Below are 17943 nucleotides of genomic sequence, written 5' to 3' on the forward strand. Positions count from 1 at the left end.
CCCGTATAGTGGCGGCATTGACCTTTTTTGGAGTCTACGAACACTTGCACTTTTTCTTCTTCTTGGGTAGTATCACTATGGGTGACCCATTCTATGTGCTCTATTTCATAGATAAATCCGGTGTCTATAAATCTATCAATTTCCTCCTGGACCATCTTTGAGTATTTTGGATTCATGGGGTAAGCTCTTTGCTTTACCAGTCTCGCTCCATCCACCATAGGAATGGTATGCTTGACCACTTTGAGAGGTACACCCTTCATATCTATGTACTTCCAGGCAAAGCAATCCTAGAATTCACTAAGGAGAGTGATGAGTTCTGTTTATTCCTCGGCCAAGAGGTCATCCCCAATGTAGATAGGCCTCGGATCTTCACTTGGGTCTACCAAGTTAACTTCTTTAACCTTTGTTGGACCATCATACAAGGTCCTTGGCTCTCTGTTGTGGGTCCTTTGGGCCAAGTTATATTGTACAAAGCGATCGGCCATCTTAAAAGTTCTGAAGTGCTTGGGGACTTGTTTAGTCTCCTTTGCTTTAGTGCTTTCTTCATCTACCAATTTCTTAGCTTCTTTCTCTGTAAGTGCTAATTTCTTGTTGCATGCTTTGCGAATAAAGAAACAAAGCTTTTGGGGTTCGGTTTGGGGATCAATAAGATCCTTTATATTTGGGAGTGGTCATGTGGACCAGGATGGAGGCCTTAGTGAGCTCCTTTTGCCAAACTTGGCTTAATTACTAATGTGCTTCAACTGCCCCTACATATTTAAGCCAGTGCGTGTCTGAGTAAGTAGAAAAGACGTAGGTCTCTTGTCCGAGGAACCCATCGAGTATGCAAGTTCTATGCAAGTGCTTTCCTTGTTTTTGCAGTTCCACATTATTAGCCTTTTCAACTCATGATTGGCGACTTCGGGCAAGTATGTGGTGCTAAGCATGTAGAGAGACATAATCTTTTTCTCCTTGGCTATCAGAAACCAGGTTCTTGTGCACCTTGGAAGTATGTCCAAGGTAGCAAGGATATGCATCCAATTCTTAGGGTCTTTTGGCTCTAGAAGGGGTGCACATTCCTCGTTATCCTTCTCCTCATCAATCATTTTGTGGCAGCTTTGGCATAGGTGGACTGCAGTGGACCGGGTTGTTATCATCACATCAAGTCCTTTGCAAAGGGTTGACCGCTCAAGGGATGGTCCAATGCACATGTTGATCTTGACTATTTGGCCCTTTTTTTTAATATAGATGTGGTCTGTATCCCAGTCATGGATCATTTTTGTCTCCTAAAGGGTCATCCAAGGATGCAATCATAGGAAACAAGTTATTGGGTTGAAATTCATCATTTTTGTCTCCCTCCTAAAGGGTCATCCAAGGATGCAATCATAGGAAACAAGCTGTTGGGTTGAAATTCATCACCACCCATGAAAGTGTGGAAGAAGTTGGTCCGAAGGATCTTGATCTTTAAATCCTTCAAGAGACCTATGAGCCTAGTGGTGGCTCCATCAGCAAGTTTCACCCAATAAGGTTGTGTCATCCATAGGTGCCCCCCATTTTTCCTAGCATTGTTTGGTGACAATGCTTCTCTTGCCCCTCCCTCCAAGATGGCGGTGACTTGGAGGCCATCGAAGGTTATGGAGGGTGCCAATGATCCCATGGGGTTCAATGAGTTCCTCATCCTCTATCTCATCAGAGCTATCTAGCTATGCAGATTCGTGCATCCTTGCTCTAAGGGTCCCTCCATCAAATCTTTTAGATCCTTCCATAAGCTTGTGCTACCTTGGAGCAAGGTGCCATTGGGGATTTGGATCTGAGAAGAGAGGAAGGAAGAGAGGCCTTTGCAATGTCTCTGGGAATGGGTGTGGTTTCTTGAGGTGTGTCACCTTTGCTTGTCCTTAAGCTCTTTCTCGTATAGGGTATGGGGATCTGGACTTCTGTGTCCATCCTTTTGAGGTGGTCTTCCCCCAGTTTTTAAGATATTCAGGTACTGGGTTGCTCTACTGGGGGTATTTGTAGTGCTAGGTGTTGCTACTTGAGTGTCTCTGAGGGGGTGCTTGGTCTTGGAAATCTTTGATATGCTCCTCCTGAGCTTCCTCAGTAGGTTGCATGTTAACCGAGGGACATGGCTCAAGTTATGTCATTGGAGGCTCATCCTCTATTTGAGCTTGGCAGTTCCAGACTAGGTCTTGAGCTGCCTTCAGCTTTTCCCATTTCCTGGGTAGCTGGTTAGGATCAATTATCTCCCTGGCATGGGGGGCTGAGGGTAGGAATTGCTCCTCTTTCTTCAGATGAAGAGGTTGACATGTGGGTGGTCATTTCATCTTTCGAATCACTTTTTATGAGACTACTACACGACTATCCCATTTGTTGCTAATTTTTGTGGCTTTCTTTTGCGAGCGTCTAGTTGGGTGCACTTGTTTCGAACATCCCTCTGGGATAAAACTCTTGCGTGTCCCTAGTTTTGTGAGGTCGATGCCTCTGGTGTAACAGCGTAAGCTGTGGCCCTTGGACTGTTTTGTAATCTAGTCACTACATCAAGAGAGATCGTGTGGATGAAGCCTTCTCTTACACTCAGCAAAAGTTAATGATGGTGCTGTGATTAGCTTCACAAGCTTTTCCCACTATGCCTACTCTTATAGGACTGTCCTTGTACATGTGGTCAATTCCACCCAGCCGATGCTGCATAGAGGGGTTAGGGTGGAAGCACTTACAGGACTACTTGCCATCCCTTTTTTGATCGGACACTCAGCTACTCGATTAGGTCTTGCATAATGATAACATTGCATGGGTGGTTGCTTAGCCATAGTGTTCATGTCCCGTCCCTGTGGATGTGGGGTGGCTAAGTATACATGGTACATTTGGTTTCCCTTCATCACATAGTGGCTTAAAATCTGGGAGGGTGGACTGTTTGATTTAAGGGGCTTGAAGGTGGGTCCTTTAGCAACTTTCCCCTCATCACCTTCTTTGAAAATTTTCATCAAGGTTAGCTGACGAATAGGGGTGACTCGAGGTAATGGGAGTTGAGGTAGAAGTACAAGGGGTGGTAAGGGCATCTCTGGTACCCTAAGGATTCCTCTCTGGGCCACTTCGTGGCTTGGTTAAGGTGCGTTATGAAGTTCACGTGTTGCCAAGGTCAATGGTTGCCTAGGGTTTGCTGGGCAGGCTTGCGCAGCTCTTTGCTGATAGCAATTTGCAATTTCATGACTACCCCATCTTTGGCAATATGTGTAGTAGAGGGTGAGATGGGGTCTCAGATGTGGACACTCCATGCTAATATGGTTAGCTTGACAAATCGGGCACCACACTAGTTCCCTCTCTTGGGGTAGAGATGGGATTGACCAACCCGATCCTCTTGACCTTGGCTGGTTCCCCAATGTTGGGTCATTTGTTGCATTAATGTCATGGGCTAGCTATTCAACTTGTCCTAATGTGGACTTCTTGCCTTTTTCGTCAGATCTTGTGTTGGTTTTTTTAAAGGAAGCCTCGGATGTGCCCTCATGTAGTTCTTTTTGGGAATGCGTTTCCTTGAAATTATCCTTAAAGTCCATGGCACTCTTACCGCATTGCTTATAAAGGAGGTATGGGCTAGAGCATACAAGGAATTATGCAAGGGTACATCGTCAAGGCCTTCAAGGGATCTCCCAATTAGCCTTACATTAGAGAACTTGTCTCTGGCACTATAATAGGAATGGAGATACCTCACCCTATTGATGTAGGCCCAAATGGTTTCCTCGTCCTTCTGTTTAACATTATGTAATTGCTCAACTAGACTCCATCGGGTTCCTTGGCGGGAGTATCCAACTTTGAAGGCCTCTTTCAAGGCTTCAAAGGTGCCCTTATCTTCTGTCTTTAGGGATCTAAACCATTAGCCAAATTTGCAATCTAGGGTGAGGGGCCAAAGGCACTCACCTTGACTTGATCATCCACGTGGCCGAATGCTTCATAGATCTAATTAAACATCTCTAAGTGTGGTATGGGGTATCCAATTCCATCAAACTTGGTGATTAGCTTGAGATTTTAGTGGGTTTGTTTTGCTCCTATATCTGGGCCCTTGTGCAGGCTAAGCTAGTGTTGGGGGTGTGATTCCAGCAACCACCCCCTCCCTATTTCCATGGCTATCCTCAACGTTTCAGGGGTTAGTCCTGCCATGGCTAGAGTGGGTGCTAGTTGGGGTAAGATAGGTGGGGGAGCTAGATCGGGTGGATAATATACCATTGGGGGTCCTTGTCTCAAGGGAGGACCGGGCTATTCTTATTGAAATTTGAGCAATGTGATGAGCTATGGTGGATCAAACACTAGAATCAACATCATTAACAAAGTGATTAGCAAATAATTAAGATGTAATTAGTAGGTAATTAACAAATAGATTAATGTAGGCATGGATACTAAAAAACCAGCAAATTCTCATTAGGGCTATGCCTCAATTTATAGAGTTTACATCAAGCATCAAATCCCATTGATTTCTCCATGATTCACTCCCAGAATATCTCCACCTCTTGCCTGATTCTCTCCACCTCTTCTCTTTTCCCTGAATATCTCTCAGAATAACTCCACAATCCTAAATTCTCTCATGCTACCCTTTATTCTCTCCTAGTATATTCTTCTCACCTTTTCACAGGTTCTTTCACAATTACATCTTCTCTTTTACAGCCTCTAACCAAGGGCTTGTTCCCGCACACACCCTATTTACTTGTATTTTCAACATCTCCCCTCAAGTGAATAATCCTAGCACACCTGGACCCTATACCAAGTTTCCCTCTTACTTGATAGCCCGCGACCAGTGCCTCGAGTCCCTAAACTCCATAGTCCTTGACACTCTCTCTCTCTATGTGTCCAAGGCTGCTATAAGTGCCCGCGACCTTGACTAAAGTGCTCACACATACATCTACCACGTGGCCTACATCATCGGGGTGGCTACGAGGTGGTTTTACTTTGTTGGGGTAGGTTACATTGGGTTGTGGGGTCTCCCTCTCTCTCTCTCTCTCTCTCTCTCTCTCTCTCTCTCTCTCTCTCTCTCTCTCTCTTAGAAAAGATGATCCGACTCCACTTCCTTCGGAGCCTCCATGAAGTTTGCCGATGTCGTTCCTTCTCCACTGGGTTTGCTGTAGCAATCTCTCGCCATGTGTCCTGGCTTTCCACATTTGTGGCAAGTGAAGGTCCTTCCTCCTACTCTGCCTCTTCCACGTCCTCGTCCTTGAGAGAATCCTCCTCGGGTGGTGAAGAATGCTTTTTCTTCTCCTGCTGTTGAGTCGAGCCATTTCTTCTCTTTGCCTCTGCTCTCTTGCTCTAGTAGAGCTGCTTCTATCTCGTGTAGCTTCAATTCAGGTACATTCTTTAGTGTTGCTACAATGTTTTCATATTCACCTTTGTCCACACTCTTCAGAAGCACTGCTAGTGCCTCATCATCTTCTACCTTTTTGCCAATAGGCTGCCAGCTGTTGCTTAATGCTTTTATATTTGTTCAAGTGTGTGATTAAAGGTTCACTTTCCTTCATGTCCAATTTGTAGAATTGCATTAACAGATTTATCTTTGAATTTTTTTGCTTGTGTGCCAAATAATTTATTGAGTTCATCCCATGCATCTTTTGCCCATTGTATCCCTGTGATGTGATGAATGATTTCATCATTTAAACTGAGTGCAATAAGTCCCAATGCTTTTTCATTCCTACTCTTCCACTCATTTTCTCCTCTCTCTGGGCATTCATCTCTTCCCTCAACTAATCCCCACAGATTTTTCCTCACATGAGGAAATACATGGTTTTTGTCTGCCATGTATAAAACTGCTCCCCATTAAATTTGGCTATTTCTTGTGCTGAACTCATGGTGATGTGAAGGGGGTCATACCTCTTGATCCAATTTCAAGATTCAAGGGCAGTGTCTACCCTTTTACAACTCAATCTGGTGTTTAAGAGATGATTACAATAAATTTATCAGCATAAAATCACCAGAAATTACATTAAATCAAGGGTAACCAATTTGTACGGAATGGTTGGAGTATCAAACCAACTCCGATTTGCAATCTGAAGTTATAGGGATCTGTATCAGATACCTAATGGTTAATTTGAACCCTCAATTGTACCAAAATACAGTGATTAGCACTGATTAATCATTGATTAGCAAATTAATCCACTGTTTTGTGTGCAAAAAACAGAGTATGCGGGGAGTCCAGATCTGGTGCCTTAGACTTCAAATGAGCTCAAATGCTTTCAAAGAAATCAATAGCAATGAGTCTAGTAGAGGATTAAGCCAATAAACACAAGATTTGACCAAATATTGAAAGCTTAATCTCTGTTTTACCAAAGTCACCTACAGATTTGATGAAGAGCTTGGATCTCACTGTAGACTTGATGAAACTGAATTTTGTCTTCACCAGCTTGTAGAGCATGCTTGAAAACACCTTGGGCTAAGAGGAATTAGAGTGATTCACCCTGAGTGAGTGTAGATCTAAGATCTTCTGTTGAAAAACGTAGCCTGCTAAAACAGCGATTTCTCCTTCATCCGGCGGCGGTTTGCTACGTTGTTTGGATGAGATTGAAGAGCTATGATCTACCTATCATGTGCTAGAAGGGTTTGGCTTAATTTTATGTGTGCAAGGAGAGGGAGCTCCTCCACTGGTGGCTGGGGGTACAGAGGTGAGTTGAAAAAAGAGGGAAAATTATAATTTTCTACTAATTCTAATTAGCAAAATAATTAGCAAGATAATGGGCTCACAAATTAGCATGGCTCTGATACCATGTTGAAATTTGAGCAATGTGATGAGCTATGGTGGATCAAACACTAGAATCAACATCATTAACAAAGTGATTAGCAAATAATTAAGACGTAATTAGTGGGTAATTAACAAATAGATTAATGTAGGCATGGATACTCAAAAACCAGCAAATTCTCATTAGGGCTATGCCTCAATTTATAGAGTTTACATCAAGCATCAAATCCCATTGATTTCTCCATGATTCACTCCCAGAATATCTCCACCTCTTGCCTGATTCTCTCCACCTCTTCTCTTTTCCCTGAATATCTCCCAGAATAACTCCACACTCCTAAGTTCTCTCATGCTATCCTTTATTCTCTCCCAGTAGATTCTTCTCACCTTTTCACAGGTTCTTTCACAATTACATCTTCTCTTTTACAGCCTCTAACCAAGGGCTTGTTCCCACACACACCATATTCACTTGTATTTTCAACAATTCTTTATATGGCCACATATGGTATCTTGGGTATGCCCCATGAGGTGGGTTTTGCTGGTACATTGGTACCCCAGGTTGATATGATTGGGCTGGGTAGACTCTCTCTCTTTGATAGGATGTCTCGAGCACCTAGAGAGCTGGTTCCTAATCTAGGTTTAGCATGGGCCTTTGGTCTTGGTATGAATTGACCATTCCCGTGGTTGGGTTACTTTCACTTGCCCCATCTCCATTCTATGGTCTAGAGGCAGAGTGGACTCTCTTTCGGGTTGCTGTTCCATGCCTCTATCCCTGTGGGATGTGGATTGTCTAACTGTGTGTTTCCTAGGATAAAGCTTCGGAGTTTGAAGCGAGGCGTCTTTGTGAATGGGTAGGGGATGCTGGGTCTTACTCCAAGGAAGGTGGTCTGTCCATGCACTGTGCCACCAATCCTCCTATCTCTAAGTCAAAGAGTAGCGCGCCCCGTGCTTGGATGCTCCTCACTCTCACTTCTGCTGGTGCTGTCAAAGACCAACATTGTTTGGCTCTAAGCTGTGTTGACTGAAGGGTCTGATCTTATGAGCAAGGGAGCATTAGGAGGATTTATATTATCAAAATAGAGGGTTGTTTCACACCAATTTTCCAAAGCGTGTGCATGAATGTGAGAAGTAGCAATCTTGGACCCCCTCTGGACAGTCTTTGTGTTGCTTTTTTTTGGGAAGGAAGGTACGACCGTATGCTTTAAGAAGGTATGGGCATACGCTTAGATGAGGACACGGGTGTACGTTTCAAAAAGACACAGGTGTGGCAAATCAAAGTGTACGGGCGTATGCTTAATGGAGATGAAGACATGAGCATACACTGAGAAGGACACGGGTGTGTCAAATAGAATGGAGATAAAGACACGGGCATGTCAAATGAAGGGAATGGGCATACGCTTAGAAGATGAATACCCAAACGTGTTTTGTGGAAAGAATGGGCATGCCCTTATAAAAGAGGAAGACACGACCGTGGTGGGGCAGAAGGAGCGAGCGTGGCTCTAGGGAAGGAATGGGCATGTCTTGAGGAAGACACGGGAATACTCTTCTGAGGTACAGTCGTATGGTCGTCGGGTCAGTTAGATCTTTTAATTATGCAGGTACTGACAACTACCCCCACTGATATTCCCCTGACAGTACAGCAGTACCCAGTTTGTACCCCTTGTTTAATGCCCTTTACACCTAGTTAATGTAATTTATTCCCTTTAAATGCCCTCTGCCCATTTTAATGCAATTGATTATGGAAGATTTTCTCTAGGGCGTGGCAAAGGAAGACATGGTGGCCATGGCACTACGAAGGGTATGGCCATATGCTTCTCAACGGCACATGGAATGAAAAATTTGTCTCTTCTCCTCCTCTGATTTCTGATGATTTGGGTCCTTCACTAATGTTTTTTTGTGTTTTTCCTTTTGTAGGTGGCTAGAGCTAGTCTCCAGCTACCCACCAATGAGGCCTAGAATGCCTAAGAAAACCTAATTACCTAAGATTAATTAAAAAATTAAGTTAATTATGCAAGGTTGGACAAATGTTGAAAAAACCAAAATTGATGAACTTCAAGAGCAAAGTTTAAGCACTTACTTGTGTCTCCCACATCCGTTGAAGACTCCCAAGCTCCTCATGCTCCATTTCTCCATTGAACACCATAGTTGAAGTAGATAAAATCAAACACAAACAAACATACCTAACAACAAAGAACCACCGGTGGATTTGCACTCCAACCGGGCTATGAAATGACTCTAGCAAGTGTTGGATTATGAAGGACCCTAAACTAAATGCCCATCCCCGAACAGGGGCGCTAAAGATGTTAAACCAAAAACATAATACCTTGCACAAGAGAGGGAGAGAAGAAGATAAGGATGCCATGCAAGGGTCGATTCGAAGACTAGCTTTTAGCCAACCCTAATGAGGGTTAACTCCCTGATGTGAGGCCACTAGGGACTCACTCCACCTCCCCTTGTGTCACTCAAATGGAGCCTCATGAGCTAGGTAGTGAGCAAAGAGGAAGGGAGCTATGGAAAGCTTTACCTCAACTTAATGCCAATGTACATGCAAGAGGGATCTTGAGAAGGAGACAAGAAGAGGGAGAAGAGAAGATAAGACAAGAATCATCCACTCCATGCACACACTACAATCAAGCAAGCAAGCATTCACCCATACAATCTTACCACCATATCCACAAGAGAGTGTAAGAGAGAGAAGGCAAGACGCAATTGTGATAATGGGATTATCCCTTTTCATATTTCATAAATCACTTATATACAAGAGCTCACTTTTTACAATGGCTGGCTGCCCATTTACAATTGGGGGCCCAAAATTGGCTTCCTAGCTGTATGTACATCTAGGCTCATTCTTGTGATAACCGCCGGCATCACATAAGTCAAAAGCTCGATCATCCCATATATCTTTTTTCATTAAGCGCTTAGTGCAGTTACATATAATAATGGATTATAAGAAGCATAACCATGCTTGAAAAATGATGTTAACTAGTGTGGTTAACACCCCACAAAGACACGTGATATGAGTGTACTCTACTCTGTGTGTGGGAGGACCCTATCAGGAAGACACCCCACAAAGACACGTGATATGAGTGTACTCTACTCCGTGTGTGGGAGGACCCTATCAGGAAGAACTGATAGTAGAACAATGGAGAACAAATAGAAGATATGCAATAACTCCAACGCTGTATGAAATAACACTACCACCTATATGTCCTTTTAGGAACATAATGAAAGAATTCCTTGAACAGTTAACTGAAGGTAACTACTTAGCTTACTTTGCCGGTAGTCACCATGCCATTTTATAGACAAGAATTCACATCATTGACTTGTACAAATGAAGAAACCTATGCATTAAAGACTAATAGTGAGGAAGTGGATGCACATAGAAAAGATGATTCAAAATCCACAAATCGATTATGGCTATATCACATATCGATTATGGCTATATGATGATGAATTGTTGCAGTGAAAGTGTTTATTTTTGTAGGATCAACATAGACCACAAACAGTGGACTATAACAAAAATTCCACACTTCAGGACCTAGCAGGTGCATTCGAAAACTAAAAGTCTCAAAATTTAAAAATTCAAGTTTAAATCATTTTTGAGTGCCTACATTACATCATCTTATGATTAGTAATATTCCTCTAGTTATTAGTTTGATGAACATCAAAGAATATTTCTTTCTAGAGAAAAAGTCCTAGTCTAATAATTACATAAACTATAGCAAAAGAGTATGCCAAGTACTTTCCTTGTCTTTAGTGCACCTTCTCTTAGCTAGAGTAAAAAGCCTTCTAAGTGATTGCATAGGTGAAAATAGACTAAATATATTAATAATAAGAAAGAAAGAAATCAAAGACCAAGAAGATAACCATCGCCATCATGTAGATCTTTAGTAGGTCATAAGGTTCATTAATAGACCTTGGGGCCGTAGCCTTGACCTTCATGGGGTGGGACCTTATGTTGAAAAAAAAATCATCTCGTAAATGAGATACTTAGCGAGGTTCTTAGAAACTCTTGGCGGCAGAGGTCTATGAGCCATTGCTTTGATCTCCACAGGGTAATGTCTTATTTTTACCACATACTTATTATTATTATTATTATTATTTAATCACTTATAGTAGCAATCTATTTAGACGTTATCGATAGCTAGAGATGACATCACATTAGTGATAGAGAGTTGAGGCTGAAGCATAACTAGAGGCATACACTTAAAATGTTGTCGAAGGTAGGATTTGGACCACCTTTTATATTACTCTTTCTAATAATTAGAGAAATTCTACTAGTCATTTTAAAGCCCATTTAAAAAATAAATTAAAAACATTATTTATGTTAAAATGTTACACGATTCTATAAAGTTTTTAATATCTAGAGAACACTTTACTGGTGGTTAAAATGTTGCATTACAAATTACAAACAACTTGACATACATCCACAAGCTCTGCCAATAGTGTCCCAACGAATTGGGCCTCACAACTACACCTTCACGGATCGACATAGGTGATGCAAGGATGCAATCACCATTACAAAGGGGGGGATGTTAGCCACTTTGGTTAACATAGCCTTGACTATCCTATTTTTGTAAGGCATTCCACCAACTTCTTATGATGTTGTCACTTAATTTTTGCACTAAAAAGACATCCTTGTATTTCAAAAGACACAACATTTTGTATGAAGGTAAGTGTACTTTGTGAGTGAACAGCCTTACACTAGGCTTATTGTAAAATAAGGTAAGTCTTGGACTTCATATGTTACTGCTTAGGCTAGTAAAAGGTCGCCATGGACTATTTTCAAGTCATGGCCTCCCAAGTGTGAACACTAGTCACATGTACATAAATCAATTTCTCAATAAAAAAGAATAATAATTCCCCTTTGCAATAGATTGTATGTGAGCTCTCTCTCTCTCTCTCTCTCTCTCTCTCTCTCTCTCTCTCTCTCTCTCTCTCTCTCTCTCTCTCTCTCTCTCTCTCTCTCTCTCTCTCTCTCTTACATGTGATTTGTTGTTGTAATCTTGCGTTGCATGATGAAGTGCAATTGTGATTAGGGTAGATTTAGTGGTTTTCTTTTGCATAACCTTTTCTTTTTCAAGTGAATGTGAGAGGTTACTAAAGTAGAGAGCCTATTCTTGCTTCCATCATAGTAAGATTGAGTACACTCTTTACATCCCATTGTTTATGGAGCTCTTTGGTGTGACAACGGAGTGAGGATGTGGGTGATCGGCTAGCCACCCACAAGAGGAAGTTGTATATTATCACCACCTATAGCTCTTTGGAAAAATTCCCGACTAGTTAGTCGATGGAAGATAAGGTGAGCACTTCTTCTAATTAACACCCTCTCAACTGCCACCCAAACCACTGCCAACTCAGGCCCATGAACATCCCCTCGAACCCCCCATTCTCCATGCCAAATTTCTCTCTCCAATGCCAGCTTCCCGCATCCAATATCCTCCCTAACCAGTCTTCCCCTATTTCCCTCATCACCACATACCACGCCGCCTCATGGTACCCTCACCACCTCCTTCATCAATGCCACCCTTGCCAAATTCCTCCCTCTACCTTGGATTGGTACCATCACACCGCTGCTCCCCCCCGTTGTTGTCAGCATGCCCACCCATCCTCCTTGCTACCTCCCTCATAACCACACCCTCTACATAGAAAATCCCTCCCCCACTAGAAACATCAACCCTATGTTCTCCCTACCCATCTTCCCTTGGAAGAAGGCAAATTACTTCCTAGCCCCCATACGAAAAGAATGAGATGGATCCTCCACTTAATCCCCTCAATTGGTGCAACCCTTTGGATTGCACTGAATTTGAGCAGACCATCCAAATCTTGCTTCGCCCAACTCCAACAAGCAACGTTGATGAAGGTCATTAACTGTATGGACACTCATGTCCTCCGACTTTACATTGAGGCCAAGTAGGATACCTCATTAGGGTTATTTTGAACTCAATTTTGGGCCCTCTAAGAAATGCCAACTCAACTTAGAGAGAGATAATCCAAAAACTCTAAAAATTAAGGTGAAAATCATTTTAAGGTCTCTTTATTTTCTTAAGATATAAAGACATTTTCCTATTCTTAAATACACATATAAAATTATTAAATACCGACAACTTTCAAAGTTTTCAATCTCTTTTTCTATTCATGTATGTGAAGAATGAGGGGCATTAATGATTTGGTCAATTTTTTATGGTTCTTCTCTTAAAATCTCTCGAAAAATGAACTAAGAACATTTCAAAAGTAGTTCAACTCGCACTCTTTTGCATTTTTTTAATTTGATGCCTTTGCATTCTTTTGCTACTTGTCCCGATATAGAGCAAGCTCCTTTCCATTATGTGCTACTTGGAGATCTAGATCAAGGAGGTATGCAAAGAAGCTTAAGAGGATGACAGAGAATCATGAGAAAGGAGGTTCATAGAGAAGATTAAGAGCAAGGAGAAGTAGAGAGAGGAGGGACACTTCCACGTACACATCGAGCTCGAACATGAATATGAATCCCTGAGTGAGAGAAATAAACCCAATACCTTGTCTACTACTTCCAAAGATATGTTAAGGATGAAAGGGCATAAAAATTTAGACTTATGAAATGATGGAAGACTTTATCCCAAAGACCCCTTTATAAACTCCACAACTCCATTTAGGAATACGACATCTCTGCTTAACTTTCTTAGAGATGGCTATAATGGGCTCTCGGGTTATGCACATCATTTAGAAGCATCGAGCAATGTTTTTAAGTTAGAAAGAGATTTGTTTGAGAGTGAGAACATTCAATTGAGGTAGACCATGGAGCAATGTGTGCAGAAGTTACTAAGTAATAAGGAAACCATTTTAGGGCTTGAAAAACAAAGAGGTGAGTGGAGAGTTAAGAAGAACTCCTTAGGTCACAGGCAACAAAAAAAGCCAAGAGATATTCAGAAGCTAAAGCTAGGTGGCATAAAAATAGTTGTTTAATAATTTTATGAACTTTAATTAGTATTGCAAATGATCATGTATATGAATTTTTACATTTCAATTTGATGTCAGATCACTATTGCATCTTGACAAAGAATCAATGACAAAAACTTTGGGCACACATTTAAGTATTCTTTGAGATCGCCAACGTGTAAAAGAAATGATGAAGGAGAAGAAGTATAAGAAGATCTCACAAAGGCAAATAGAAGATTTCATCAAAGAGAATCAACTCAATATACAGAGGATATCCAGGCAATACTAGATGAGACGAGTATATCACACAAAGGGTACTCAACCATATATAAGACTTTGTACAAAAAGATCAAGCATTCTCATATGAAGGCATTATTACTGCCAAATCCTACTTCAGTAACTAAGATGCATAAACAAGTAAATGAAGAGATGTTGTAGGCATTGGGAACCCCATTTCATATTGAAGACATGCATGCTGCGCCAAAAGGAGATGTGGTCTTCCACACTTTCTAGGACTTGGAGGCCCTACAATCATATGTTATTTAGCTGTTTGAAGTACTCTCGAAGAGTATCAGGGTGTCCTCAAATTTGTAATAAAGCTTGAAAATAGTAAAGGAGAAAAAGTTAGAAAGAGTTACCATCACATTGATGAACATGGCCCTTGATCCATCTATTAAAAAGGATGATTCCAAATGTTTTAGTGTTCAATTCAAAAATAATATATTCTCTTTGGGATCATTTAAGGTAAATTTTATTAGAGATTAGTTTGTGTAAATGAATTAGCTAATGCAAGCACTACGTGTGGCATAGTTATGTTTTTTTTATGTTGCAGGTAGACTCAGAGGATTTCGATATTCTACATTGGGTCTTTTATAACACATCTATACCCGAGATCATCAGTGATGAGGAGAGAAATGGAAAATTCTTGAATGTGGAAGGCCTGAGATAATATAAGGCGGATTGGCATATGGGAGGTGATCTCAAAACTTTGAAATGTATGTACAATGTGTCAAAGGGTGCCAATTCAAAAAGCTGCTACCTATATTGTATGTGCAGTGCAAAAGTGTTAGATAAAAGGTATCAGAAGAAGGCACCAGATAGGCACTTGAAAGACCCAAACTTCAAGCAAGTTCTCAATATTCTATCGGCGAGAGTTCACATTTATACAATGCATTCTCTCTGTAGAATCATTGAAAAACTCTTGTTTTTGTACATATGTTTTGCATGGACCTTACGACCCAATACAAAAAAGGCTAAATCAATTAAAGTATTAGAGAAAGTTCTATCAGACATTGGTTTGCATGGTGGACATGTAAAGATTGAACAAGATGAAAAAAAGTATAAGGATGGGAAGGATGTACCTAAGAAACCTTCCATTGGAGGTGTTAAAGCAAGAACGTTTCTATCTCCACAAACACCATAAGATAACTTTCCATTGGAGGTGTTAAAGCATCGTCATATAAAAATAAGACGTCGATTATTGCAAACCATAAAATACCCACAATGGAAGCGTGTTCACAATGTAGTAGTAGACCATGTAGACAATGGTCAAGCAAGAACACATAAAGCCAACACGCGGAGATATTTAGACATTATGTTTAAGTTTTGTGACAAGAAAGTGTGGAAAAAGAAGGACCATGAAACCTTTCAAACATCGCTAAACAAGTTCAACACATCCATGATTGATGCATGGACAAATCAACACATCACCTACTACATGGTATTAGATTGATTATGCATTAAAATTATTTTTAAAATGTATGTCGAGCAATATGCTAAGTTATACATCTTGTTCATTTTGCGCCACATTATCTACAATCATAGTCCTTGGTTTGCAAAGCAATATGGTACTTTATCAACATGGTCAATCCAAGGAATTTAGAAAACACATTATCAAGCACACTACGGGTATTTCAAGCATATAAGACATGGTGGAGGAAGATAAAAAGCTAATAGTTTAGAGGAACTACATTAGTGGACATACATGAAACTTTTACAGCAGCAAGCCAAAAAGAAGGAGCAGTTCAAAACATCCAAAATTAGTCAAGTAGTGAGACTATTGAATAAAGATAGAAAGAAAGATATATGAAGAAGATCCAATGCAATTCTTAAGCATATAGAATGGATAGGTACAAAACAAAGACATGGAAAGATTTGGATACCAATAGATCCTTGATTGACATTTCAGCTTCAAAAGTGATTACGTGAAAGAGTACATTATTACAAAGAGATAGGATTCTATTGATCCTATAGAATACCATCCTCATGTACATGTATATGGCTTTGTAACATCTTGCAATTGCAAAATTGGAGGAACCCTTGGTCTTCTAAATCTGAGAAGCTCCCTTTTTCCATAATCACTACTAAGAATCTTGGGATCCCTAATCCCGATGTCAATCTATATGCAATATAGACTAGGTAATATTTACTTCTAAGTGCATACACTTTGAGGCCTTGCCCGAAGATCCACACCCCTAACTGCTTTTCCAAAAGCATCACTTTTTCTACATTCCACCTGATTGGACGATCCCCAAGGTATCTAAATAATGTTTTGACAGCAAACAGAGTGAATTCTACATTGTCCTTTGAGACGTTTTTGTGGAATATAACAACTAGTTGATGTATTCTCTTAGTCTTGAGTCATTTCCAAGCCCTCTTGCTCGTTTTCTAGTAGCATGCCCGAGAAAATCATCCTCAAACACCACCAGCTCTAAAAGGATGTTGCATGCAACATGCAACATAAGCCAACAAAATAAATGCTTTGAGGAATACAACAAAATAAATGCGTTGAGGAATACAACATATTTAATGATTATTATTACTATAAATATACCTTTTAGTTTTTGTCATTAATAAGTAATTCATATGTCTAAAATGGTTTCCCTTGAAATAGATATTCAAAAAGAAATTTCCAATGTGCAATTGGAATAAATTGAAATTAGGTAAAAAGGACCTTAGCCTAAGGGTCCAGATTTTTTTAAAATTTTGAATTAAGGTTCCTATGGACCAATTAGATTAATCCAAATGTAGGGAGAAAATAAATTGAAGAATAAAAGGAAATCCCCTAAAAAATGAGTAAATACTCACATAAGATGAAGAGTTGACTAAGGACAAGGTTATTAGTTAAAAAAGAAGAGATATTTAGAAGAAATGATGCATTTTTGACACCTCAGTGTGGGGGAATTTCCCTCATGAAGGAGGTGCCTATTTCACATGTGTGGTTGAGTTTTAAACTCACAAATAATGAGATATTTTCATCTCTCCTCTCTCTTGCTTCAATTAGATCCAAAAAGTAAGCTAAACTGACCTAAAAATGGTCAAAAATTGACCAAACTGATTTGAAAAATTCTAGAATAATTTTGCTTGATTAGAGGCTCACTTTTTCCTATAAATAAAGCCTCCCTCTTTGTAAATGGTTAATAGTGTTTTATGCACTGTTACTCTACTCCTCCCCAGAGCTAAAAACAGTGAATTTATTGATAATTCATTAGTTTTTGACCATTTCCTCTTCAAAAGAATTGGTGGCCACTCTTGTTGCAAACAAGAGTAGATCCCTCAAACCATCAAGCCAAAGGAAAGCTCACAAAAATTCATGTAAGCTAGAAATCCTACTTTTTCTTTATTCCATTTAATGGTTTTCTAATTTTTGTTTTCTTTAAAATGAAAAATGGTGCTATGCCTTGTTGGAAAGGCTTTCTTGAATTTAGCCTTTCTTTATCCTAGATGTGTAATCGAATTGTTAGAATTAAACTTTTCATATTGTTTCTCTTTAAAAAGTGAAATTTGATTAGTTTAGAATGCTTTAAATCATTTGGGATAATTTCTAAGTAACTTGAGAATGAAAAAAATTAAAAAATGGTCAGCCATACAAAGGAGGTTATGGCAAAATTTTCTTAAATTTTGTTAAATAAGTTTTATCTTTTATTATTCAAAAAGAGTAATCCCCATCGCTTGTGTATTCTAAAAGTGTTATTTTTATTCTATGCATAGAAAAATGCATATTAGAAATATTTTTATAATAAAAGTGTTATTTTCATTAGAATTAATTTCTATGCATAGAAGGATGCATATTGGGAATATTTTGATTATAAAAGTGTTACTTTCATCAAAATTGATTTTTTATGCATAAATAGATGCATAAAAGAATTTTTTTATTATAAAAGTGTTACTTTCATTAAAATTGAATTTATGCATAAATGATTTTTTTATTATAAAAGCGTTACTTTCATCAAATTTTGATTTTATGCATAGAAAGATGCATAAAGAAATTTATTTTTATTTCAAAAGAGTTATTCTCATTAATTTTGATTTTATGCATAGAAAGATGCATAAAGAAGTTTATT

The 17943-nt window shown here is 39.7% G+C and overlaps 1 pseudogene; it reads left to right on the plus strand.

Moving 5' to 3' along the window:
- The first annotated feature begins 14254 nt into the window (after positions 1-14254).
- Positions 14255-15689, plus strand: LOC147634430 (uncharacterized; annotated as a pseudogene).
- Positions 15690-17943: the final 2254 nt, after the last annotated feature.

The sequence above is a fragment of the Cibotium barometz genome, chromosome 10 (genome assembly GCF_041138505.1).
Source record: "Cibotium barometz isolate CiBa-2024 chromosome 10, ASM4113850v1, whole genome shotgun sequence".
Taxonomy (NCBI): Eukaryota; Viridiplantae; Streptophyta; class Polypodiopsida; order Cyatheales; family Cibotiaceae; genus Cibotium; species Cibotium barometz.